Source organism: Canis aureus, chromosome 3, assembly GCF_053574225.1.
Source record: "Canis aureus isolate CA01 chromosome 3, VMU_Caureus_v.1.0, whole genome shotgun sequence".
Taxonomy (NCBI): domain Eukaryota; kingdom Metazoa; phylum Chordata; class Mammalia; order Carnivora; family Canidae; genus Canis; species Canis aureus.
This window is the reverse complement of record NC_135613.1, coordinates 5,553,545-5,580,576: the sequence shown is the minus strand read 5'-3', so window position 1 is coordinate 5,580,576 and position 27,032 is coordinate 5,553,545. Positions and strand designations below refer to the sequence as shown.

The 27,032-nt window shown below is 45.7% G+C and overlaps 1 long non-coding RNA gene across 5 annotated transcripts; it reads left to right on the top strand.

Annotated features, from left to right (window-relative positions):
• The first annotated feature begins 462 nt into the window (after positions 1 to 462).
• On the top strand, positions 463 to 27,032 carry LOC144306329 (uncharacterized). Of its 5 annotated transcripts, none has more exons than XR_013373401.1 (4): positions 463 to 616; positions 21,413 to 21,504; positions 22,181 to 22,284; positions 26,586 to 27,032. It is a non-coding gene; the product is annotated as an uncharacterized LOC144306329 (long non-coding RNA). The 5 variants fall into 5 exon arrangements; XR_013373399.1 differs by lacking the exon at positions 463 to 616 and adding an exon at positions 21,094 to 21,231; XR_013373402.1 differs by lacking the exon at positions 463 to 616 and adding an exon at positions 21,094 to 21,231 and having other exon boundaries at positions 21,704 to 22,284.

Sequence of the window (27,032 nt, the reverse complement as noted above, 5' to 3'; positions counted from 1 at the left end):
TGGCCTCTGGGGTCTCCAGATCCTTAGGGAGAAGCACCCAGAAACCGTGATCAGAGACCCTAGCAGTGCCCATATGCTTTACTGAGGATGAGCCCAGGAGTAAGGTGTTCGGAGCTGCCGCTCCCCTAGGATGCTCCCTGAACCAGCAGCAGCTGGGGCCTGTTAGAAATGCAGATTCTCATGCCCTACCCAGACCTACTGAATAAAAAACTCGGAGCCCGGGGCCCAGCGATCTATATTTTAACAAGCCCTCGAGGTGGTTCTGATTCCCGCTAAACAGCTCTCCTCCTGGAGTTTGGGCTCCGTCATTCTCAGCAAGCCCTTTGCCAGTGTAGCCCAGACTGAGCCGCACCTGCGGGTGCCCTGGCGTAGGAGGGGCGGGGGGGGGGCCTGCCTGACTGCTGGGGGGCTGGGAGCGCCCGCAATCCCGGGAGGGGAGCCACACTTGTGCCCCCAGCTGCTCTGCATTCCAAGGGGCGAGTCCAGAGGTCTTGGCTCCTGGCTCCTCCCTGTGGCTCCTCCCCCTCCAGGAAGCCTTCGGATTTGGGAAAACCAGTCCAGACTTGGAGGCGTGTGATTCGGATCATTAGCACCTTGTAGTTGGGATCCTTGCCTTGTAAGTCTCTTTGTTCTCTGGAAGTTCCGGGGAAGGGAGGGGCGGGCAGCCCGGAGGAGTCTCCTTTCAGCCTCTGCCTCTGCTCCAAGCAGAACAAAGCCGCGCGGGGAAGGCGCTTTGATCCCAGACAATGAGAGCCGCTGGATTAAGTGCTGGAGAGACCAGACAGCTCCGGCACAAAACAGATCAGTTACTTTTCTTTTTTTTTTTTTTTTTTCCCGTTTTTCTCTTCTATTTTTTTTAAGACCTAATTCATGTACTGGAAACAAAAAAAAAAGTAAAATGTTTTGAAGGATGGTATTTCCGTAGCAATACGAGTCCCAGGCATAACTTGCAACATGTGTGTCTGGGGTGCCCAGCACAGGCTTGGCCGCTCTGGCCCCGGGCCGGCTGCACCCCTGATGAGGTGGGGGTCACGGGGTCTTCCCCGGGCTGTGCTCGGCCCTAAAGCTGGTAAGTGGTAGCCCGACCTGGAGGAACTTTGGAAGATTTGCTCATGTGTTCAGCACAGTTGCTAGATGCAGGGAACGCCGAGTTGTAAAATAAACGCAATAAAATCACCTCGTCTGTGCCAAGCCCCAGGGAGGCTACACGTTCCAACTCCCCAAACCTGCTCCACCCCGATCTCTAGGGCCTCGGTTTCCTTCTGAGAACCTGGGCGATTTTATTTTATTTTATTTATTTATTTATTTATTTATTTATTTATTTATTTATTTATTTATTTATTTATTTATTTTTTTATTTATTATTTTTTTAAACCTGGGCGATTTTAGTAAGACCTGTGAGCCGGGTGTTCTGGTCCCCTCCCCCCCCCGCCCCCAGATGCACACGGAGGCACACGGAGCCTGGCCACCCCCGAGTCCACGCAGCGGGACAGGTGGCAGGACGGAGGTGCAAGCCCAGGCCGGCTCCAGGGCTGTGGTGGCCCCCAGCGCCTCCTGGCCCACACGACCCTCGTGACTCACACCCGCAGCCTGAGCCCGGTGGGGCCAGGGTGGGTGCAGGGGCGCCGGGAGCCCCGAGAGGCAGCGGCGGAGCTGGGGGTGTAGAGCAGCCCCAGGTAGAGGAGGGAGAAAGGCCGTGAGACAAGGGGTGCGAGGCTCGCAATTAGACTCGAAGAATTTGAGAGATCGAAGGATGCTTCTGCTTGCTAGCCTCTCCGTACCTCCCCCCGCCTCCGCCTTAGCGAAACCCCAAGGTTTCCACTGTTTCCGGAATGGTGTTAGAAATGATCAGCGCCGGGGCACCCGGGGGGCTCAGAGGTCGAGCATCTGCCTTCGGGGTCCTGGGATCGAGTCCCACGTCGGGCTCCCTGCATGGAGCCTGCTTCTCCCTCTGCCTGTGTCTCTGCCTCTCTCTCTCTCTGTGTCTCTCATGAATAAATAAATAAAATCTTAAAAAAAAAAGAGAGAGAGAGAGAAATGATCAGTGCTGGGAGGGGCCTCCTCATATGCCGGTTAATGAGCAAACTTACAGCCAGATAGCAGAGGCCCATTACCGGGCTGGGACCACTTTGCCAGCCGTGGCTCCACGCACCTTTAACTCAGGGCAGCCTGAACTTGTAAGTATGTCCCTTGTCCAGCCAGAGCCCCCGTCACGCATCCTCTTAACTTCTGCTAAGACTCTCCCATCTCCGAGGCCCAGGTGTCCCCTATACTCAAGGCCTGACTTTGCTGTCACTTCCTCCAGGAAGCATTCCATAGGCCACCTAGCTCCAGCCGTGAAGAATTCCTTCCTCCTTTCGATTTCCTTGTGGCAGGGATGGTTTCCTAATCTCCCTGATTGCGTGGCAAGCCTTTGCAGCTGAGATCCCTGTTGAATTCTGGTCGCCAGCACCTAGCAGACCTGACCTATGTTGTTAGCCAATAGGCCTAAGATGAAAATACAGGAACGGTCATGTTTGGAGTTATTTATTTGCGCCCCTGTTATGACTTTTTCGTTGATCTGGCAATCGGGCCCAGGAAAATGAAGCCCTGGGAAGAAGCCCCTCGGGGAGTTCATAGAAACTTTAATTCTGGGGCATCAGAGGGGTCCCACATCCTGGGGCATCAGAGAAACCATTTCCGGTCTCTCTGCCTCAGGCATGATGGACAGAGAAAAGATCTCCAATTCTTCTCTCATGTTGACAGCTCAGTACTGTTTGAATGAGTACATTCCTCTGTACCTGATGAGGCAAGATGTAGGATATGATCCTAAGACAACGAAAAAGGGCCTAGATTCAGCTGTATTCTTGAATTCCAAAGGCCTGATATGCCGATGACTTTTTTCCCTCCTGGTGCCAAATCAGCTCTGCTTATCGACTGCTATTTTAATGAAACCTCCTGGTACCAGCTCAGGAAGGATATTTTTATTAGATACGACTGGGCGGATTCTCATGTTGAAAGCATTTGGTGTAAAACATGAACGCATCCAGTCCTCAGATATCTTTCCAAATATTTCCTTTGAAATCCGAGCATTACCAAAGAACTTGAGATAAGAAGATGAAAAAAGGAATTAAAAAGCAAGGATGACGAGCTTGTCTCCCCCACCCCCACCCCCAATCCTGCATGGGTGCGGCTTTGGGCATTTGCAAATCAATGCAAGTAAATGAGATGGGGCCAAGCCTGGACAATCCAGGCCCTGGCTCTTACCCAGGGGGGCTCGGTCAGGTGGCCAGTGTCCTGGTCTCCGGTCTTCTCTTCCCCTCTAACCTCTCCTTAGGGACCGGAATCATATGGAGGAGAAGATAAGAATAGGTCTGACTCACGTGTAATCAACTCTGCTAACTCAGTTCCCCTGCACGATGGTGTCTAAATCTCAGCATCAAGGAGAACACTGTGACCAGGGTTTACAGAAATCAACCCTTCCCTTCTCCACTGAAACTCTCAAAGTCATTCACCTCCCCCAACTCCCAGTATGGTATACACAGAGCCTTAGAGCTTCGGCTCTGGGGTCACTGCCTAAATCCAGATACAGATGTTCCTCCACTTAAGGGGGGGGGTGGCATCCCGATAAACCCACTGTAAAGTTGGAAATACCGTACGTTGAAAATGCATTTGATACACCCCACCTACCAAGCATCATAGCTTAGCCTAGCCTGCCTTACACCTATGTGCTCAGAACACTTACCGTGGGCCTACTGTTGTGTAGAATCATCTCACACGAAGCCTTTTTTTTATAACGAAGTGCTGAACATCTGTAATTTATTGGATACTGTACTGAAAGCGAGAAACAGAATGGCTGTGGGGGTGCAGAATGGTTGCGTGTCGCTCGTTTACCTTTGTGATCCCGTCCGTGGCTGCCTGGTAGCTCTGGCTCCTGCTGCCGCCCAGCATCATGGTTGAGGGTCATCCCACATGCTGTTAGCCCAGAAGAAGATCAAAATTAAAAGTATGGTTTCTACTGAATGCAAACCACTTTCACACCATTGTACAGTTAAAAAAAAAAAAATCCTAAGTTGTAAACATTCTAAGTCAGGGACCGTCTGAACTGGCTTTACCACTTTATAGCTGGGTGACCTTGGGCAAGTTACGCTACTGCCATCTCTCAGTGGCCTTGTTAAAAGACAATAAGCGGTTGTAGTCATTGGTAGGGTTGTTAAAAGGAGGTAATTTATCTAATACTCTTGGCCATGCCTACCATGTAGTCAACACTCAAGTCCAAGAGGGGCCTCAGATCATGGGTGGCCTTATTTCCTAGATAAGTCTGTTTCAGAGCTGAATTTCACAGATCCTGAAATCGGGGCCAAAATAAACGAGTCCAATTTAACTCCAGAATTCAGAGTTGCTTAACCAGACAGCCGGGATGGTTCACTATTCCAGCTGAAATTCCATCTCAACATTGTTCTCACCACTTGATAGATAGAAGACTGAAGCTCAGAAAGCTCAATGTCAGCCAGAGGGTTTCAGAAACATTCTAGGGAAGAGATATTGGTGTATTTTAGAAAGGGGAAAGGTAGCCTCTGTGCTCGCATTGGACTCATTCAGTAGTGTTTGCAGGAATTTGTGGCTCATCAGCTGCATTTTCACCAACAGGAAGAGCAAAGTGGCTTCTATGCACTTGACTTGGAAGTATGGCTTTTGCTTGTCCTTGGGTTGTTCCTGGAGAGACACACAATTGAAGACACTCTTTGGGGTGCATGGATGGCTCAGTAGGTTAGACATCTGCCTTCGGCTCAGGTCATGATCCTCCCTCTCCCTCTGCCTCTGTTCTTCCCCTTCCGCCTCCCCCTCCCTCCGCTTGTGCATGCTCTCTCTCTCAAAAAAATAAATAAAATCTTTAAAATAAACAAATAAATTTTTTTTTTTTTTTTAAAGACATTCTAGGGACGCCTGGGTGGCTCAGCAGTTTAACACCTGCCTTCAGCCCAGGGTAAATAAAAAAGACATTCTATGAGAAGGAAAAGTCCTTTAGGGTACAGCTATTCTATGAGTCACTCAGGCCCTCACCCCTGGGCGGGCCCCCAGTGCTGGCTGTTCATGCCTGTGGCTCCTTCACAGGTGTCCAGACCATCATCTTCCCTTTACCTCTCCAGCTCTGGGCAGCTTCCTCTCAACCCCCTTCCCGGGCTAGGGCCTCAAGACCTGAGAAATGTTGCATGGCATGGCCTGGTCGCATGCCCCTGCTGGGCCCCTTCTGGGCTCACTGCTCTGTCTTGGCTCCCTGTCTGTGTCCCATTGGTTCCTCCTGACCTGACCTGTTCCTTGGTTCTGTTGTCTCTTTGCCTTGTTGTCAGCTCCTTTCTTGGACATCAACTCAAGTGGTCCTTATCTCTCCTGACTCCATGCTAAACCTCTGACTTGCGTGGTCTGGACAGGTTTTTCCATACAAATCTCCCAGCCCAGTGACCCGCAGTATTTTCCTCTTCCCACTAGCAGGGAGGGACATTCAGAGTGGTCACCCTCTGCCAAGAAACCCAGGAAGTCCCTCTTCTACTGAAACACGTGAATAATGGGAAATTTGTTTAATCTCTCACACCAACTTCAGTTTCCTAGCCACGTGGAGTTCTGGAGTGCTGGGCGGCTCTGTCTTTGGCAGTGTCTTCCCGGGCCATGGGTAGGGCAACTGTGTGCCACACGCTTTATGTCCCATTTGTAGATATGCTCTTCCTCCCAGGCTTCCAGACAAGTGACTGGAGCCCACCATTAGGTACAGAGTAAAAACTGTTTTCTTTGCTCATGGGCTGTAGAGATTTGGTACTCCTATAATAAGATAGGGAACTTCCTGGTATTTAAACAAACTGGGATGTTATAGTATAGAAATAATGCCTCTACAAGAGAAAGAAATGTTTCTTGAGCATTTATTGTATATAAAGCTCTGAGATCGTTTCTATTCTGTCTGTATAATCTAGAGGCTTCCTTCATTCCTAAATTCTGGATGAGACAAACTTAATCACTTCCTCTATCCATGCCTTATGGAAGTCCTCAAGATTTTTGTGATTTTCAAGGGATTTTGGTCTCATGACAGAAAGATTTTACTTTTTTTTTTTTTTTTAGATTTTACTTTTTTAAATTAGGAGCAAACAGATATAAAACACAGCTTTCATTTTAAAAAAGGATTGTAAAGATTTTTTTTCTCCAATGCAAATACATTTTTGATTCTAATTCTCAATTAAAAGAAAAAAAAAAAAAACCCCTGAGAGTAGACATTTTTAATCCCACTTTACAGATGAAAAGATCAGTAATGTTTTAGGGATTGTAACTGTGTTTTTTCCTCTCAAGTAGCAAATAGGTGGCAGATTTGTTATTCAATCCAGATCTGTGTGCCTCCAAACCCATGCTCTTCCCACTAATTTCAAATGGAGCTGGGCTTTCAGATTGAAAGACCGGTTTAATTGTGTAACTGTCGTAGGTTTTATAATGTCATCTTTATATCACTGCTATAGATGAAGCAAGTCATTTTCTGGGAGGTAGTTCAATTTGCACAAGGCAGCTAGAATTTCCACCCCTTTAGTCTAAATTTTGACCCTGAAATTTTTACACCACAGGAGTGATGGGACAAATAACTAAGCAGCACATTGAGGCTTTTCGCAAAACTGGAATGAATCAATGTTAACAGAAGGGTCTGCAAGAAACCTCACCTCCTGGAAATAGATGGTCTGGTATCCCAGTTAAAAATTGCTGGATTCCAGAACTTATTAGGAATCTGCTTGAAATTCTGTACTGTCCCAATTTTATCTTCAGAATTGAATTAATTAGCCAAAAAACATTTGCATGTGTAATTTGTTTTTTCTTCAGATGCTTGGTGATAACAAGCTATTCTTTTAACATCATTAAGATGGAAACGTATTATATTTTCATGCAAAGCAGGGTCTGTTATTTTTGAAGTGCCTAATCCCCTTGTCTTTAAAATATTCAGAAAGTGAGTGTGTGTCAGACAGTGGGTGCCCTGGGCCTTTGGAAGTCAGACTTCAGCTCCTGCGGTGGTGGATGGTTTCATCTGTAACACAAGGAAGTTGTTGCAAAGAAAGAATTCACGGGAGTTACAACCACACTAATAGGCTCACAGAAGGCCAGTTCCTAATTTGGAATGGTGTTGGGGCCAAAGAACCGAAGGAAGAAAACCTGGAAATTTGTAACTGGTGTTGGCGTTTATGGTGCCATTTAAAACCAAAATTTTATAGTTGGTATCTGTCTCTTGACCTTGGAGGCTTGCAAACTCCTAGCCATTTGTGCAAACATATCCACCTTGATTAATCTCATTGTCTGTAAAGTTATGGTCCATGAAACTGCCTCTTCTGACACTTTTTATTAGAGGAGATTATCAGGAAAATACATCTTAAGGATGTTATTGATTTTAAAATGACAAAGGGAAGAAGTTTATCTAATTGTGAGGTATATATTCCCAACTGTTTGACAAATGTAAGGAAATACGATTTTATGGACTCTTCACGGGAAACTGGTGAATTTCTTACCTGGATTTACAGAGACACGTACCACTGATTGTATTTTCAACATCAGACGCAACCTCAGAAGTTATTTTACAAGAAGATATTCTTCAGCTGGTCAGATGTCTTTCTTAAATAGCTCTGACTCAATTCTACTCGTCACCTACTTTCTCTCTTCCATGTCAATATAATGAAAAAAAAAAAAAACAGATAAAAATATGCCCACTTACACTTTTCTACTTCTTAAAGTCCGTAGTGAAATTATCATAATGCTGAGAGGGTTCAAAATCCTGGTGTCAGGAGGTACGTGGAATTCAAAGAATGACCTGTGTTGGAAATCTGTGTCTTGTACTCCCTGGTGATGTTATCATGGGGAACTTCCTTCTGGAGTCTGAGCCTCTGTTTTCTCTCCGATAAAATAGAGATAGTCATGAATACCTCTTAGGGATATAACATTTAAGCTTCCGGTGAGGCATCTATACATGGAAGGCATCTAGTCTACATAGAAGGCATCTGTAAGTGGTGATTTTTATGTTTACTTCGGGAGGACAGTCCTAAGGGTACCTGTTGTCTTTGTATACTTTAAGAAATTTTACTCGAGACGGTAGTTTCATGTGTCCTGATCATCTCCTCGGGGGATAATTGGAATCGATTGGTTTAAGTCACAGGGAAATTATAGGTCTTACTTGAGCTGCCTGGGCTGTGGGGTTTAGGTTTCCTGCCACTAGAGATAATCAAGTAGGGTCTGGGCATCCCTGCTGATGGGTGTTGTAGGGAGGTGTCAGGATGAAAGACCAGACCAGATGACCCATAACTCCGTTCTTTGCCTGATGTTTTAAAATTCCCTGATTAATCACATGAGGTCACATGTGATGAGAGATTACATCACAAATGAGATCCTCAACGTCAGATGTGTTGCTCTTTTGTTGCCTTGTGTACTTGGCCTCCATGGATGGACCTCACTCGGTCTCTCTTGGGTCTCCTCTGAGATTTGATTGGTTCCCAAGGTCTCCCAGTCTAGAGAGACTCCACTTAAAAAAATTTTCCCCTCCATTTCCGTTCCCTTCCCTCCTTCCCTCCTCAGCCCCTTTCTCTGCTACACTCCTCTTTTCTCTCATCTTCAGATTTCTCACTACCATCAGGACCAGAAATGTCTACCTTTGGTCGCTTTCTGTTCACTCAAGTTTACTTCATCTCTAAGAAAGCTAATCCTGAGAAATCCTGAGAAAATGTGAACATTACAGGTATGGATCAATTCTGAGAGTTACTTCTTTGCAGGCTGGCTTCATTTTAAAAAATGGTACATGGGAAACCGAATGGGCTTTGCATCCAGACCCAAATTCAAATCCTGTCTTGTAAACTATGAGATCCTGGGTGAGTCCCTTCACATTTGAGGGTTCCTTCTTCCCTCATCTCAAAAAATTACACTCCTTTTGAAGGGTTGTACACATTGGAAGAACTCGTGAATGTCTTCTCCTAACACTGTCCCCTTACTTTAGCATCACCTTTCTGAAGGGTTGACGGTCTTCACAATTATTTTTCACCTCCTCTCATTTCCTCCAGAAGCTTTTTGAGAAACTTACATGACCTGTGGTATGAAAACCTTCTATCAAATTCTACCTCTTCCAGGAAGTCTTCCTTGATAGACACAGTAATGAAAGATATTAAAATTCTTACTAAGTGCTATTAAACTAATATCCATTCTGGCTTCCTCTGTGCAAGACAGAAGAGGCGAAACCCACTGTGAGGCGAAGGGTAAAGAAGAACCTAAATCTCTATTTTTCAAATGCCTTCCGAGCAGGTACATCCTTACCGCTGCCTGTAGTTTGCTACAGGAAGTCTTTCTGGTTTGTTTGGAGGTAGGTGAGTATGTTTTTGGATGAGAACGTTCTGAGGGGCCACCTGAACTGGTCTGTCCTTCATGAGGTGGACACTGTGAGCAAGATAGCAGTAATAGGGAAGAAAGACAGACGATCTGGAGTCACCCAGAACAGAACAGAATAGGGTGTTTACCAAACATAATCACCTACCATCTGTGACCAGGGCAGTTGACTCCAGTAGAGGTTAGCAAACCTTTTCTGTAAAGAGTCAGAGAGTAAATATTTTAGGCTTTGTGGGCTGAATGATCTTGGTTGCAACCACTCAACTCTGCCATTATAGCTTCGGGAGCCACAGACAATACATAAACGAATGAATGAATGAATGAATGAATGAATGAATATGGTTGCATTCCAAGAAAACTTGACTTACACAAGCAGAAGGTGGGCTTGATTCCAGCCCCAGGCAGTAGTTTGTCAGCCTGTGGTCTAATTCTCCAAGCCTCGATGTTACTCATCTTCGACATGGGGGTAAGAAAGTGTCGTGAAGATAAAGTAGGCTAATATAATAAGTGAAGCCTCTGAGCACACTGCCTCACCTGGGAAAGATCTCAAAAAAAGTTACTTCTTTCTGTCTCTTTTTTTCTCCCAAGTGCTTCTGTACTGTGAGGAGTTAGGAAAAAATGCACATAAAGGTCCTTCCCAGCCCTGTGATTTTATGAAATTGCCCGTCAAAAAAAGAGCAAGAAAGAGCTCATGCCAGAGAGAGAAATTGTATGCGTGTTCTTTTTCCCTGCAAAGTCTGACCACAAGAAGCATTAAATCAATCAGATGACAAAGCAGAATGTGAAAAATTGAGTTGGTTTGGTCCCAAGTATGCAGGAGGCCTGTGCCGTTGGGATCAGAAGCAGAAAAAAAAAAAAAAAAAGGAAATGTTTTCTTCACGTTGTGTGCATTGGCTATTCTGTGACTCCCACATAATTCATCATAGGGAAACTTTGAGTGCAATAAACATTTTCCCTAAGTTTAGTAGCTACTCTGATCAAGAACAAAGCTATTAACATAAATGCAGATAAATACAAGGCAAATAATGATATTCCCAATTGCTTCTGTGTCAAACCAGCTCAGCCCATCAATCTTGCCTGACTGGGTAAGAAGGAACCTAGAGAATTTATAACTGTAGATTTCTTTCTGAAGCATTTCTACCTCACAGAGGAGGGGAAGGACGAACTATCCAGAAAATCCCAGGGAACGCAGTGCATACTCCCCAGAGCCGTCCATCTTGGGCATGCTCTTGGTCGCTGCGAATCCCCTGCCTTTCTGGGGCTGGGACTCCTCCAATGTGGCATTTCTTCTGGCAGAGCCAGTGGCCGCTTTTGTAACGTAGGGTCCCTCTCTCTCCACCCCTGGAGAGGGCTGTGTCCCAGGGAGCTACTGGGGTGCCCACCCTGCCCATTGTGGGGGAGGGGAGGGGACGCGGCATGGTTCTCTGTCCTTGGTCCTGATGCCAACGCTGACTCACATCTGCTGGACCAGTTCAGTTCCAGAGAACTCGGTCTCCAGCTCTGCGTCCTCCTCTGTATTCACTTCCTTGGCTTTACTTCCACGTTTGAGATTGAACAGCAACGTTCCTGTGCTTCTTCCCTCAATGGCCTCCTCCCGCTCTGCTACCTACCCCGCAGTCATCTCATTTACTCTCACGGCCACAGATACTTCCCCCATTCCAATGACTCCCACATCTGGAAGCCCAGACTTCCATGACGTGCAGAGGCTTCTATGTGGCTCCAGCTGCTATCACCCCCGACTGTCCATCAGACATACCGAATTGAACAAAGCAGCAGCTCACACTTCTGCCTCCCTCCTAGTGAGCGTTTCTAGGTAACACTGTTCTCTACCCTGTAGCCCAGATCAGAAACTGGACAATGCTGGGGCTTCCTTTTTCTCAGCCCTGATATCTCAACATGACCTACAGATAAGGAACTTCCTAAAATTCTTCCCAAAGCCATTCCTCCTACTCTACTAGATCACACTTGGGCTAATGGGGAGTGTACTCATTGTCTCTGACTGGAGATACACTTTATTTTGGGTCCCTGCCTCTACTTCCCCCCTTCCTTTATCCCTCTCTTCTACAGTTAATGATTTGGGGTTTCCTATGTGCCATGATGGTATAAACTAAGGAGTATTTCCAAATAGTGCAGATGTCCACAGTATGTAGGAGCTGCTGTGTGGACATAATTATAACCGAAAGCGGGCATGTGGGGTTTACAGTTTGATATAGCAACTTGGCCCTGGGGCAGAGAGAAATCTCAACTAGGGAACAGAAACTTCTATTTTCATTGTCTATGCATCAGGCTAGATGATGTGAGTATATTCAAATGAACTCTCCTAAAATCCCTGCAAGGAAAGATCATTGTCACCAGTGTTACAAGGGAGAAAAAAAAGAAAAAACAAAAAAAAAAACAAAAACAAAAAACCTTGCAACTTTCTGATTTTAGGGGATCTCTTAGTTAGGATGTGATAATCTGGAACTTAAATTGAAAGCTTCCCGTGTATAAAAACCCTACTCTTGATCCCTATCACCCGCTTCTCTGAGGTGGGAGGTACAAGGACAATTCTGATAGACTCATAGAGAAGAAATGTGGCAAGACTGGATGTAGACAGAATATACTTTCCCAGAATACAACCAATACCAGAGACTTTATCGTCTGTTGTGCTCACTTATCTACCATCGAGCCTACAGTGGCCTGTCCTTAGGGAGCCACTCAATAGATGTTTATTGACTTAATGAATTAATTCTCAAAGTCCTACAAATTTGGTCTTGGAAGCACATTTCCCCAAAAAGAGCATAATTGTATGACCTTGTCTTCCCATATGTCTGTCCTCCTCTTGGAGCCTGACAGCTGTGTGGACAGGACTTCCTCCCACAGGCTTTTGTAGGCCGGCATGAGGGCAGCTGATGCGACACTCAGCAATGTTTGTTGAGTGAATCCTGGGTCACCGAGTCCTTTGCCATTTTTGCCTCGCTTAGCACAGTATATCAGAGATGCCCGTGCTCCTCTACATAAACGATACTACCTTCCCAGTGACACTTGGAAGTCTGCTCCGGGACCCTGGTTCTGCCACAAACAAGGCCTCCCTCTCAGCCTCCATGTGATCTATCGTGGCTTCAGGGCGGAGTACAAACCCAGTGCAGAAACGATACTCCTTTCTCTTCTTGCTCCTTTTGCCTACCATCGTATTCTCCATCGGCCTCATGAATTATTTCCCTTGTAATTGCAGAATGGCAACAGCAATATGCAGAAAGACGTTTTTAAAATTGCTTTACCTCTGCTTCTTTGCCTTGGAAAACGTTTCGCCTCACGTATCTCTGTGCCTCTCGGTGCCGATGTCAAAAGCAGAGAGTTAGTAGAAAGAACAAGACTTCCATGGCTCAGGCAATCCCGATTTGATCCTGGGTCTATCTCTTATCACCCGTGTGAATTTTTAAAGACTATTGACTTTATCAGAGCCCGAGGTCCTTTATCAGTAAAACAGAGCTGATCACCCCTACTTGAGTTGTGCTGACTGTTCCACAAGCTGGTGTTAAGCCCTGGGTGGAAAGTAGGAGGTCTCCACCCATTAATTTCCTTTCCGTGGGCCCCCACGCCTTTATCACCTCATATACACCAACACAGATACGTCTCCTGGTTAAATGAACTGGCCGCCGGCAGTGAATTTCCAACCACCACTCAGGGTGGTTGCGTTGGTCTGACCGTCACCTCACCCGTCTGAGTGGCCCGAGCCAGCCTGCCAGGTGCTCTGGCCTTTGGCCGGTGACATTTGGACCTGTCTGCCTGAATGTCAGTCTTCTCGTAGGTGCTAGGCTCGCAGATGCCAATCACTGCTCGCTGTGACTGATCGGCATGCTGCAATGTGTGCCCGCAGAGTTTCCTGACAGGAGGCGAAGGGTTGAGTTGACCCAACATCATCTGTCTGGCTGGATGCTCATTTTTCTTCTCCTGCCTGTCTTGCTCCTGCTCACTACTTAAGATGTGTCTCAGGGCGCTTTGCCCTGGCGTGCTCTTTCCACCCTCTCTGCCTCCTCAAGGCGACTCTAAATGTCAATCCTGACCTTAACTTCTCTCCCAGTGATGCATTCCCTCCATCTGTTCATCCACTCATTCCTCCTTTTCTCTTTTTCCCTCTGTAAACAATTGTCAAGCATCGACCACGCGCCTTGTTCTTGGGGACTTTTAGGTACAGCTCTCCATAATCAGTGGAGAATTTCCACTCTCAGAGAGAGATGATAACAGGGTCACAGTGTTCACAGATTTCCTTTGTGATCTTGTGCGTCCTGCTCCAGTGGTGGGCGTGGTTAAGGGCTTGGAGCTGGGGGGCCGGGGGGCTGGCCATTGCTGTGTGTTTGTCCAGACCGGGCACCTCATTTTGTTTCCAGGTTCCTAACCACCTCTGCATCTTTGGCAGCTTAGTTACATCCTTGCTTTTGTGGTTCTTGCTGCTTCTGCAGCCGGGCGTCAGCAGGTGCTCTCTGCCAGCTGTTGATCCAGGCTTCTTTTGCTCAGCTTTTCCCATCAGAGCTCCATTTTGTGCAACCTGGGACGGTCCAGCCATTAAAGGTTGCACCAGGGGTACTCCCTCCCCTCTCCCAGGTCCTAGCCTTCTCCAGGGAGCTCTCAAAGGTCGGGCTGAGGCAATGCTTTGCCACGTAGAACTCAACAGCATTATGTTCCAGCTGTGGTTTGCCATGAGTCTGATGCCTTCAAACTACCTCAGAGGGACTTGCTTCCTTCCTGGCGCTGCTCTAAAGAAACAGTCAACCTTCTGCTCCCTTCTTTGCCTGGTAGCTGTGATTCCTTGTGCAGAAGGTTCCAGGGGCTTTCTCAGGATTCTTCCCGTGAGACACCAGGATCCTTTTGCAAAAGGGGCTCCTGCAACCCTCCTGGGACATCCCAGGATTCCAGAGATGCTTATGCAAATGAGACTCCCTCTGAGGCCCGCTTCTCTGTGCTGTTGGGGAGTTTTTCTCCACAGTAATCAACAGCTCATCTTAATTGCTTTTGTTTATGGTTCAATAAGTGCATCATTTTTTTGGCAACACCAGCTCACAGCAGTATCTTAAATTACCCAAGCCTGCCCACTTTCATTTATGAACTCTGGCTTGTGTCTGATGAGCACTTAGATTTTTAACCATTTATTTCCTCCGCATGACAGGGAATGAGGAACATAAAGCTGATGGGAACCGTAAAGAAGGGGGAACACCAGAGACCAGGGAACCATAAACGTAGCGTAGAGTGTGCGAGGCCAATATAAAAGCAATGAGTTTTTAATATACAGCATGTGTAATACATTCATATTCCTAATAAAGTCAATTATTGTTGAATCTGTTATTTCTCAATTTTCCACCTCAGCTCAGACAAAAACAAATCTGGAGCCATTCAGAAGAAAAAAAAATCATACCACAGTAATTGCAAAGGCAGCAGCTGTCAAAAAAAAAATTGTCTAATAAGTGCCTGTTTCACACATTTACCCTCCCAGGAACTAGGGGTGAATGTTGGGAACAGAGCTTGCCATGAATCTAATCGAAGGCAAAACTGAATCTTTGCCCTTGATTTGAGCAATTATCTTGCTCTTTGCTACTCCCCTTCCCCACCTTTTATTCCAGTTGTTCTGCAGGCAGCAGCAAGATGGAGCATGTAGCGTCCATGGGGACCAGTGTGCCTCAGTGATATTTCAGTTTTTTTATTTTTAATTTTCAATTTTTTTTTGACATTTCCGTTAATGACCCGGGTGAACCTGTCCATGCTTCTCCACCTCTCTGTGGCTTGGTTTCCTTATTTGTTTCATGAGGGAGCTGTCCCCAAAGCCAACTGATCATCAAAATAATTTGTCTTAATGTTTAACGATAGCAAGCTTCGGAGTCTTAGTATTATTACTCTTCTTATTTATAGGCGAATATTAGTTATCTATTGCTGCGTGACAATTTTACACAACTCTAGTGGCTTAAAACTACAGGCCTTTATTATCTTTATTTTACCAGGTGCTGTGGGTCAGGGGTTTACACACAGCTTGGCTGAGTCAGGGTCCCACAGGGCAATGGTGGAGGGTTCGGAGGGGTGGCGTCTCTGCTGCGACTCGGACGGCGAAGGCCATGGTTCCAAGCTCGTGTCGCTGTTGGCAGAGTTCAGTTCCCTTCAGCCCATTGGACTGGGGACCTCAGTGTCTTGCTGGTTGTGAGTCAGAGAACATTCTCAGCGCCGAGGTAGTTGTTGGCTGGAGATTTGCCTCTGTTCCCTATGTGGGTCTCCTCGACCCGACCATCTGCTTCGTCAAAGCCAGGGAGGGAGAGGATCTGTAAGACTGACATGACAGTCTTAAATAATTCTATCATGGAAGTGACATCTTGTATGTGGGATATTCCAGTGGTTAGAAGCCAGTCACAGGTTCCACTGAGATCAAAAGGAGGGAGTTACACAATCATGTGAACCCAGAAGGATGCGTCATGAGATCCCCCTATGAGTCTGCCTACCGCAGAGAGTAGCACATGATAGATGTTTAGAAAGCAAAAAGTAAAGAAAGCTGTAGGGTCCAATTCTCCCTTTTTCCAATGATCTTGACCATTTCTATTCTAAGGCTTTGGGTAGTTGTCTCAGTCTCCCAAGGCTGCTGTCACAAATTACCACAAACCAGGTGGCCATGAAACAACAGAAATGTACTTTTTCACAGTTCCGAGGGTTGTCAGTATGAAGTCGAGGTGCTGGCAAGGCCCCGCTCCCTCCAAGGCTCTAGGGAAGAACCCCTAGTGCCTCCTCTTAGCTTCGGGTGGCTCCCGGCAATCTCTGTTCCTTGGTTTGTAGCTGTGCCTCTCCGACGCCTGCCTCTGTTGTCCCATGGGCTTCTTCCCTGTGAGTCTCCCTGTTTTCTCCTCCCCATTTTTTTTTTAAATCAAATCACCTCACATTCCTTTTAATTTTTATTTATATATTTATTTAAAAGATTTCGTTTATTTATTCTCGAGAGACAGAGAGGGAGAGAGGCAGAGACACAAGCAGAGGGAGAAGCAGGGTTCTCACAAGGAGCCTGATGTGGGACTCGATCCCGGGTCTCCAGGATCAGGCCCTGAACAGAAGGCAGATGCTCAACCGCTGAGCTACCCAGGCATGCCTATTTTATTTATTTTTAAAGACTTTATTTATTTGTGAGAGAGAGTGAGCACAAGCCGAAGGGGAGAGAGAGAGAGAGGGAGAAACAGACTCCCCGCTGAGCAGGGAGCCCAAAGCTGGGCTCTCTCCTAGGACCCTGGGATCATGACCTGAGCCGAAGGCCGACCTTTAAGCGACTGAGCCACCCAGGGGCCCCTTCTTTTCCTGTTCTTATGAGGACCCCAGGCCTTGGCCTTAGGACCAACCCATCTCTAGTATGACCTCATCTCAATTACATCTGCAGAGACCTTACTTCCAAATAACATCACTTTTGGAGGTCCTGGGTAGACGTGACATTTTGTGGGACACTCTTCATGCCACGATAGTGGTTGATTTTTCCTCTGCCTCCCTAACGCTAGGTGCTATCTGTAAACCGCTCTCGCTACCTTCCCACTCTGGAGGATGCGTTCTCGTAGAGGTGCCAGAAAGCAGAGGCTGGGACTGCCCTTCTCTGACTCGTCTGGGGATCCAGGCGACCTACCTAGTCTCTCTCTGCCTCAAATTCCTGGGAAGCGGGCATCATCATAGCAAAGGTATTGAACTTATAGGGCTGTTATAGGATTAATTGAGATAATATATGTAGAGCGATTAGCACATTGCCTGGCCCATGATAAGCATCCTGCAAAGGTCAACAGTCATTACCTCCCACTTCACCTTCCTTCTCCACCACCTGCTTTTCTGACTTTATAAATATCATGTTTAGTGTTTGCTTTATTACTTTAAATTACATTTAAATTAATGGATTAATTATTCATTATAATTATAATTAACCATAAGTAGGATATAAATTATATAGAAGTATATGTAATATGTAGATAAAATATATAATTATAATCAATGAAAAATTAATAAACTTAAAAGGATTAAAATTAATTTATTAATTAAATCATTTCAGATTATATATTTAGGGTTAAAACTCTTTATTGCTTCATCTGTTTAGTCTGTACAGAATTTAGATACTTCCGTCTTAGGTGAAGGAATTAGCAACTCCCTTCCTCTTCCTGTAGTGTCTCTCTCCTGCCTCTCGTCGTGTCAACTGTGTCTTTATTTTTCGCTTCTCAATTTTTATGTTGATTTTATGATATTTAATTCTGTTTTTGTCTTCCAAGTTTTGTCGAGGCTAATTTTAAGAATGGCCTTTACTTCACAACCCAACCACTCTTTCTATATTTTAATATTGCGACAATAATAACAGCTACTCTTTGCGTGCTTATGTGGAGTGAATTGCCATTCGAAATACATTACCTATATTGGATTCTTCTATCTGTGTATCAGTCCTGTGAGGTAGGTGACAGTCCTGTGAGGAGGAGAGAGCGGAGGCACAGAGAGGTTAAGTAACTCTCCAAGGTCATGAAGCCAGTAAGCGGCAGAGGCAAGAGTTTGGGCCCAGCCTGTGACCTCAGACCTCTTGCTCAGAGCCAGTATGTTCTGTGGCCTCTCAGTGCCCCCCCACCCCCACCCCCTGGCACCCACCTGGCCACCTGGTCGGGCTGGACTCGAGGAAGCAAGCGCAAGGCTGTGCCTTCAAACTCACACCACTTGAAGGAAGGTGGGAAAACCTAACAACTTCCTTCCTTTACCTACACCCACTGAACACCTGCGTTTGTTTTTCACACTCAGTCCATGCCTTTCACGTGCACCTGGCCCTTGAATACCGTGAGTTTGGACTGTGCGGTCCACTGGTATGCAGAGTTTTTTCTGTAAGCATGGAACAGTGCTATAAACATATTCTCCTTTCCTTAGGATTTTCTTAATAACATTTTTTTGCTCTATCTTACTTTGTTAAGAGCACAACACATGATACATACAACATACAAGATGTGAGTTAATATACTTATGTTACTGGTAAGGCTTCTCGGCAACAGAACGCCATTAGAGGTTAAGATTTTGGGGAGTCCAATTAGAAACGACCAATACCCACCATTTGCTTCATGTGGTTGGAACTGGAGGGGATGATGCTGAGTGAAGTAAGTCAATCAGAGAAGGACAAACATTATATGGTCTCATTCATTTGGGGAATATAAGAATTAGTGAAAGGGAATAAAGGGGAAAGGAGAGAAAATGAGTGAAAATATCAGTGAGGGTGACAGAGCATGAGAGTCTCCTAACTCTGGGAAACGAACAAGGGGGTGGAAGGGGGGGTGGGCGGGGGGACGGGGGGGACAGGGGTATGGGGTGACGGACACTGATGGGGGCACTTGACAGGATGAGCACTGGGTATGCTATATGTTGGCAAATTGAACTCCAATAAAAAAAAAAAAGAAAAAAAAAAGAAAAGGAAAAGACTTAACTATTTAAAAAAAGATTTGGGGGAGTCCAAAGTTATACGTGGATTTTCAACTGCACGGGTGGTTGGCGCCCCCAAGCCCCATGTTGTTCAAGGCCAACTGTATGTGTTTGTCTCTTCCAAGGGGTTCCTTTAGTTTTTCTCACTGACACAGAAAATTCTGCCTTCGTGGTCCCATGAGGGACTTGCAGCTTCTTTGCTGTTACCACTGAAAGGACGGAATCTACTTCCCTCTCACACATGTTATTTCCGGCACCTGCCGACTTCCTGTTTCCATTTGCGCTGATTGATTTTGGCTGCACACTTGTCATCCTGAGGTTTCATTTTGCTCCCCTCTGGGATTCGTTTCTATTTTTCCTTGGATTTCCCGGACTCCTTTCTATTTCTCTTGGATTTCTTTTTCATTTGGCTGAAGCATATTCTCAATTTCATTTCTTGTTTTGCAGAAAATATTCTTTGCAGAAGTGTTAGTATCTTTACACGTACGCTGTCTGGGTGTATAATTGAAATACATTTTCCCTCAAAGGGTGAGAACTGATGTGAATCTGATTACTGCCCCATTGAAGAGAATACCTTTCTTCTCTCTGAGCTTTTGGGATATTCTCTTCATCGTTGCTAGTTTGGATACTCGCCGGGATGCCAGGTGAGAGTTTTTGATTTATTTGTCTTCTGCAACACTCCAAAGACTCTATCGTTCTGAAGACCCAAGTTCTTTTGTTTCTATGACGAGTTCTTTGGGGAGTTTTATTCTTTGAATTATACGTTCTTGGGTTCCCCTCAGTCCTGGAATGAGGCTCAGGAGTCTTAAACCATCACAAAATTCTCCCACAGCTTTCTTAGTCAGTGATGGCTGTGAACCACCTGACGAGATGGCCCCTGGGGTCACCTCCCGTAGTAGCGTGGCCAGGGTGGCTTTCTGTGATGTTGTCCTGTGATGCTTTGCTCCCGAATTTTAGTGCTTTCACCAGCACGGTAGGGGTGGAGATGTGAAGTTAGCCTGCCCCTGTCTACCCCACAGCGTTCTTGCAAAGGTCACACGCATCTGTGTCTGTAGAATATGTTGAAAACTCTCCAGGGTCATGACATGTCGGAAGTGAATTCGTCAAGGTGCTACGGCTTTTGGCCAGGCTCTGTGAGTTCTGGCAGATCGCATCTCTTGAGGTGGTGACCTCGTGGAGAAAAATGTCCCTGGGCTCCATTTTTGTAGACTTTTTCCTTCATATCACCTGCTTCTTGGTCCCTGTAGGTAGATGTCTGAAGATAGAGCCGTCTATTTTAATTTCTCCTCTTGCCTCTTCTCCTCCTATTCCATTTGCTGGCTTAAGTATCAAATCAGGCTTGGTGTTCCTAGTTTCTAAATAGCACTGCCTCTTCCAACTGCTCTATAAATCATTATTATTAATAACAGGGATAATAACGATAATACTAAATAGCACTCGGCTAAAATCTTCCATTACAAAATGCTTTCAGAAATAGTACCTCTGGGCTGCTGGTTTATATAGGAAACACAAAAACTGATTAAAAAAGATGACTGTTCTATCCAAAATGTGTTTGCTTTTCTGGGTTGAATTCATTTGTTTGATTGAAAACTTCATAAGGAAGGTGTTTGCTGGAGAGGTCTGGAATTGTGGAAATAAGCATGATGTGAAGCCCTGAAATAGTTCATTGATAACCTGAATGTTTGGAAGTACGAGGGGGGACAGATCCAGCTTATGCTGGAAAAGTAGGATCGTGTGGACACAGCAGATTCAATGCCTACAGTAGAATAATTGCAGTCACGTTTCTTGGAACACTTGTGGAATCCTGACACAAGGTAAGGGGCTGTTTCAGAAGAAAGATGGTGGATTTAGGCATTATTTAAATATCTCAGAACCTCTGTTTCCTTGTTTTTAGCTAGGGGTTTAAAAATGATCTCATGTGGGATTCCTGGGTAGCTCAGTGGTGGAGCATCTGCCTTTGGCTCAGGTTGTGATCCTGGGGTCCTGGGTTCGAGTTCTGCATCAAGCTCCCCGTGGGGAGCCTGCTTCTCCCTCTGCCCGTGTCTCTGCCTCTCTCTCTCTGTCTCTCATGACTAAATAAATAAAATCTTAAAAAAATAAAATAAAATAAAACTGTTCTCATGAGGTTGCAGTCAGCACCTACCAGTTTCTAGCACATAGGGATTAATATTCCAAAATAAAAGGTGTTGTTGTTGTTACTGACATTGCTTTAGTGCTGTACATACAGGAGGCACTGCAAATAAAAGATGATTTTATTTTTTGTAGGTTTTTAACTTTAAGTATCTTGTATTTGCATAAAAGTGCACACAGATAATACAAATACAGTCGGATGGATTTTCACATGGTGAACATACCTGAGTAACCAGAACTTGGAAATGGAACACCGGAACTTACCCCATGGTTACCTGCGTTCTCTCTCGTCAGGACCTGCCATGATTCCCCACCAAAGTATGATCTGTCTTATAACTTTGGACACCATAAATTCATTTTGCTTGGTTTTGAACTTATGGCAAATGGAATGATACAGTATATACTCTGCTTCTTCTGTTGGTTTGGTGAGTGTTTGGACAGGCTGGTTTGTGCCTTCACTCATGTTGATCATTCCATTGGAGATCTTTCCTTCTTACAGCTGCATGGTATGCTGTTGTGTCCTGGATGCTGGGGAACTTCCACGTGGCCATCATGGAGAGCGATGCCGTGAGTCCCAGGACATTCCTTTAGGTGAATATGAGGGGCTAACAGTCTTCATTCTAATACCCTAGCAGGCCGGGGTGTTTTTCCTGTCCCTCTTCCTCTTCATCCAGTTGACCTCCAAGGCCCAGCCATCCACCTTCTCAGTCTCTGAGATCTGACCCTGTCACCCATTGCCTGAACTCTTGCAATAACTGTCTTTCCTTCCCACATTCCTCATTTCTTCCAGCCGAACCTCGGTACCACCAGAATAGTCTTCCTGAGACATACAACCGATTGTATCACTGTTTTGCTCAAAACTTTCATCCTCAATACAATTGAAACAAAGCAAAGCAAAACAACACGACTCTGAGCTCCTTGTATAATCAGGCTCCACCTTAAACGAGCTCCTGCCAACATCTCCCTCTTCATTACCGAGTTCATGTCTGCGTACTGGTGCCACATTAGATTAGCTCCTTTGCTACTCCAGCGCTGGCCAAGGCTGGTATGGCCTTCCTCTCTTTCTGCCAATATTGAATTTCTTCTCATGGTTGAAGACCAACCGAGGGCTGTCATGTTCCAACAACACTTCCTGCTCCAGGCTCTGTGAAGCCTAGTCTGACCTCCCAGCACTCATCATGTCCATCTGGTCAGTCCAACCTTGACCTATTGAGGGCTGGGCTTATGGTTTTCTTCTTCACTCAGTTCCTTTTGTTTCCTTGTTTAGATACTGTGGCTGCTTCCTGGGCACTGTAAAGAATCATCCTCATCCTCATTAAAGAAGAGGACACCCCCAACAAGCTCTTGTCCAACAAGTTCCTCATGATTGGGGTAAGTGGACCCAATTTCTTGTTTAGGTTAATTATTTGAGAATTACTGTTTCATGATAAGTTAAAAGTAGCTTGTATTTGTGTAATTACCTGCCCCGTCACTTGCAAGGCAACTGAGTGAATGAACTTTGCTTCCTCTCAATGAGAAACCATTTCATTTTTGATAAGCCCCTACAGTATCTCTTGGAGTCTGACAGGTCCCCTGACACAGGATTTGGTTTATGCAGCCGGGAATCATCTGAAGGAGCTGGAGTGACACAAAATCAGAGACCCCTCTACTTCCAGTCAGTCTGATGGGACTGACATTCTCTCCTCCTTAAGATCATTCCTGCTCCTTACCTTGGGGCCCTACAGCCCTGAGCCAGTGCTTCTTTCTGCCTGACATAGGACAATGGTGTGTGTATCCCGGTGTCTCCTGCATTTGTCTTCCTTATCCTAGACTATTCTAGACTGCTTCTCCACCCCAGCACCTGGCACACCCAACACATAGTAGGCCCTCCTTAAACTGATTGTTGATGAATCGTTTATTTTATTTATTTTTTATTTTTTTTAAATTTCTGAATGTGTAGTAAAAGTCATTTGCACTGGGGAGATTACCTCAGTGTTTATTTTTCTTGTTTGCAAATTAAAAGGACACATTTTAGTTGATTCCATAAATAGATCTTTATTAATGTCTAGTGCATATCTACAGAAACTAAGGACATTCAAACCGGCAGCATATTTTAAGCTGATGAGGACCAATACCCTACCATTGTTTTGTGTGGAATTTCGAGTGTGATTTATGACTGCTACCTCTGTGTCAGTGGTTGTGGCAGATGCTCTGCACTTGTCTGCTTTCACCCTCATTCCTTGTGCATAGAGTTCAAGGAAAATACCAGTTTTCAACAAATACACATTCAGACAAACAAACCTTTCTCCCAAGGCTGGGGAGGAACTAAGTGGAAGGGATTTTGGAGGATATGAAGAAGTTTCATCATATGAAACAATGCCAACATTAGTGGCATCTTAATCAGTAGCCCCCTCATATTAGTGCTTTCTTTTTAAAGATTTTATTTATTTATTCTTGAGAGACACACACAGAGAGAGGCAGAGACACAGGGAGAGGGAGAAGCAGGCTCCATGCAGGGAGCCCGACGTGCGACTCGATCCCGGGTCTCCAGGATCAGGCCCTGGGCTGAAGGCGGCGCTAAACTGCTGAGCCACCTGGGCTGCCCTTAAAGTAATGTTAAATCATCTTATCCCACAAATATTTTGTTGACACTTGTACTAGGCACTGGGAGCACAGTGTTGAAAGGAAGACCTAGTTCTTTATTCTCATGGAACTTCATGTCTCCTGGGGGAAAGCCAGACAAAACAGGAAAAAGGCAAGTAAACAAGCAAATGACTTAGAATGGTTCCAAAATGTGACAATAATAAGACCACATTTCATTGATTTTTAAGACACATTTCTTTTCACCTTTTAATATTGTTGAAATTGTGATGTCTTAAAATGGGAATGTGTGTTTAATATATTGTTTTTCCCCCTGAGATGTTATTAAATTGATGCTTTGACTTCCGATCGATGGTGTCTCAGAATGGAGGAAATATGGTAATAATAAAAGCTCACATTTATTGAACACTAACTATGAGTCAGGTGCAGAGCGGTACATGTTGTAGCACTGTCTCTTTTCTTCTGGATATCAACCAGAGGAAGCATGCAGACGCCTCTCTGCTTTACAGATGAGAGAAGTGCTTCTCAGGGAGGTGAGGCACCTGGTTGAATGCTGAACACCTGCAGGGGCCAGTATTTGAACCATGGCCTGTCTGACTCTGCTCTCTTAGTTGCCAGAGTTACTTCCTCCCTAACACTGACACCTTCTCAAAATAGCTGGTATGAAGCAATCAATGCTGCTAGGATTCCCGGAGGTTCTCATAGGTTGGCTGCATAGTTTTTACATAATTAGGACGTACACTCTGAAAGGTAATTGAACCGCAAATGGGCTGCACAGAAATGGGACTACAGAGACCACGTCCACAGGGGTGTCTGGGTGGAGCAGTCGGTAAACAGCTGATTCTTGGTTTCAGCTCAGGTCATGATCTCAGGGTCATGAGATGCAGCCCCGCGTCAGGCTCCCCGCTCAGTGTGGAGTCTACTTGGATTCTCTCTCCCTGTGTCCTGCGCCCCAGCACCTGCGCACATGCAGGCACCCTTTCTATCAGACAAATAAATCTTTAAAAAGAAAAGAAAAAGACTATGCCCACAGAGCAGCTCACTCCCCCAGTGAGTCTGGAAGCAAGGGCTATGGATCTATCTTGCAGTCTGTGAGTGCAAAGCAACCTCTGTGCTCCTTGGGCATCCTTCTAGAAAGATCTTCTGGTATGAAGGAGATAATTCTGGAATTTACTGTAGAGAGGATAGGGTTTTCAGCAAGAAGATGCCAGAGATACCTCCTAACCCATGCCAACCCCAGAGACGTTTAGCGGCTTGCTCAGGATGCCCAAGACAGTTTGGAGAATCAGAAACAGGTCCCTGATCCTCCAGTCCCATGGGTTTATCTTTCTAATTTGTTCATCTCCCGTTGTCCTCTCTTTGTTCTCCCTTTCCTCCCCCTTTCTTTCTCTCCCTCCTTCCTTCTCTGTTCCTTTTCATCTAAAGAAAGGCCTGGTAGATTGAAAAGGCATGAAATAACTTTGGTGGCAAAAGGGTGAAGTTTGGTAGCTGAGGTAGAAAGTTCTGGAACTTGGGAAAGTGTGAGGGACCACTAAGATTAGCTGACGATTGATTTATGTGGCTAAATAGTTAATATGCTTAAAGAGGTTTTAAAATATGAAGCTTGTGATTAATATTTATAGGACTAAGTGATGAGAAATGACCAGAAAAGAAGCCTGTTGGGTTGACTTAAAGATTCTAAAATCTCCTGAGATCGTCTGGGCAGGAAGGGGGAAGGCGGCGGTGCTGTGCGCTGGAAGAAGCCGCCTTCGGTTGCTAATGCAAGAGGAATCCAAAACAGGAGCTCTGGGAGAGCCTGTGTGTGTACTAGAGGCAATTTCCATGCTCATTGACTTCATCCCGCACAGGCTGGCCTGATTTGGGTTACTCTGAGCTGGTAAATCGAAGAGAGCACGAAAATCCAGTGCATGAACTAGTAACCTATTTAGAGAATTTGTGAAAGAGTTGGAGATGTAAGGCTTCTGAATCCAGCCAGCAAGGCAGCTGGGAGAGACCCAGAGGGAGACAAAGATGTCTGGGAAGATGGGTGCTTCTCCGCCAGGCCCGGGCAGGGCCCAGGGGGCCGTGGCCACACGGAGTCAGCTCACTGTCAGTCCCCGAGAAGAAACGTTTGTGCTCCCAAATCTGTACCCACAGATTTAGTATTCCCGGACAGGTCCTCTCCCTTTGGCGGGCAGGCAATTTATATATATTTGGCTAAGCTGAATTCTTCTAACCAGAACATAGCACACTGTCTTGGAACTTTCTCATCACTAAATGAATGTTTAAGAGCCTGTCATTAGTTGATAAACACAGATACGGAAGAAGAAGCTCATTTTAAGAAACTCTGGCATTCTGGCCTTAAAAAGAATAAATTACAGAATGATTAGTCACTTCAGAAAGGGTTTCTTCATTTGAAAAGAGACCGGCTTCACCATGAGTATCTTTGAAAAAAACAAAAAAAACCCGAAAAATCCAAACCCCAAATCAAGAAAACAAAAGAGAGGTTTTCAAATTTACATCCTGCATTTATAAATGCAGTTCGTATATAAATGTAGGCTACTCCACTTTAATATATGCACAGTGAGCTTTGCACTACTTCTAGCTCCTTCCTTCCTTCATTCAATAATAGGAAAGAGGTTTAGGCAGATCCCAGGAGGAAGATCGAGAAGTAAGATAGTGTCCCGGTCTTCAAGTAGAGGGACTTGCCACCTCCTGTTTTTTGTAATGTTTACTACGTTATGAAAATAAAGTGTTTGCTGGAGAAGACTGAGAATATGCAAAAGGAATCCCAAGGAAGGAAAAAGGATGCCTGAAGTCACCGTGCTCAGAAGAACTCAGTGGGGGGATGTTGACACATTCCCTTGGAGCGGTGCGGGTGGGTGTGGGTGGGTACGGGTGGGTGCGGGTGGGTGTGCAGGGATGGCTGTGACCCGGCTTTGAGGGGAGATGGGGACGGAGGCGACGAGCTGTGCATAAGCAGGGCAAGAGCTTTGCAAATCATAATGGGTTTGGACTTTTCCCTTCGGTGGTGGGACAGCAGAGGAGTTAATGGCAAGGGGGTGGTGTGTTTGAATGCCTGCAGCCTCTTCTTTCCTGCCTCCTGTACATAGGGAAGGGGAGCTCTTCCTCGTTGGAAGGATGTGTCAAAGGGCATACAGACGGCATCAGCTGATGCCTTCGGATCATTCGGCGTCCCTAGCCAGGCACTGTGCAAAGCACTTGACGTGGATTTCACTTCACCCCTTAAAGACCGTTTGGGTGTGGATCCCACCAGGCAAGTACTGATGCTTCAGGGAAATGCGCACGCGGGAGGTCAGTCAACTAGCGAACAAACGGTAGGATCAGGATTTGAACCCAGACCATCTGGCTGCAGAGTCCCATGGCAGTTACCCCACTGTTGCTTGACAAACTACCCTGAAATTTAGCAGCTGAAAGCAACCCCCATTTTATTACAGTCGGAGATCCAGGCAGGGCTCGCCCGTCGCAGCTCGGCGGGCCTGGGTGTTTCTGCTCCCTGTGGCATGGGCTAAGGTTGCTTGGTGGCATTTGCCAGGTGG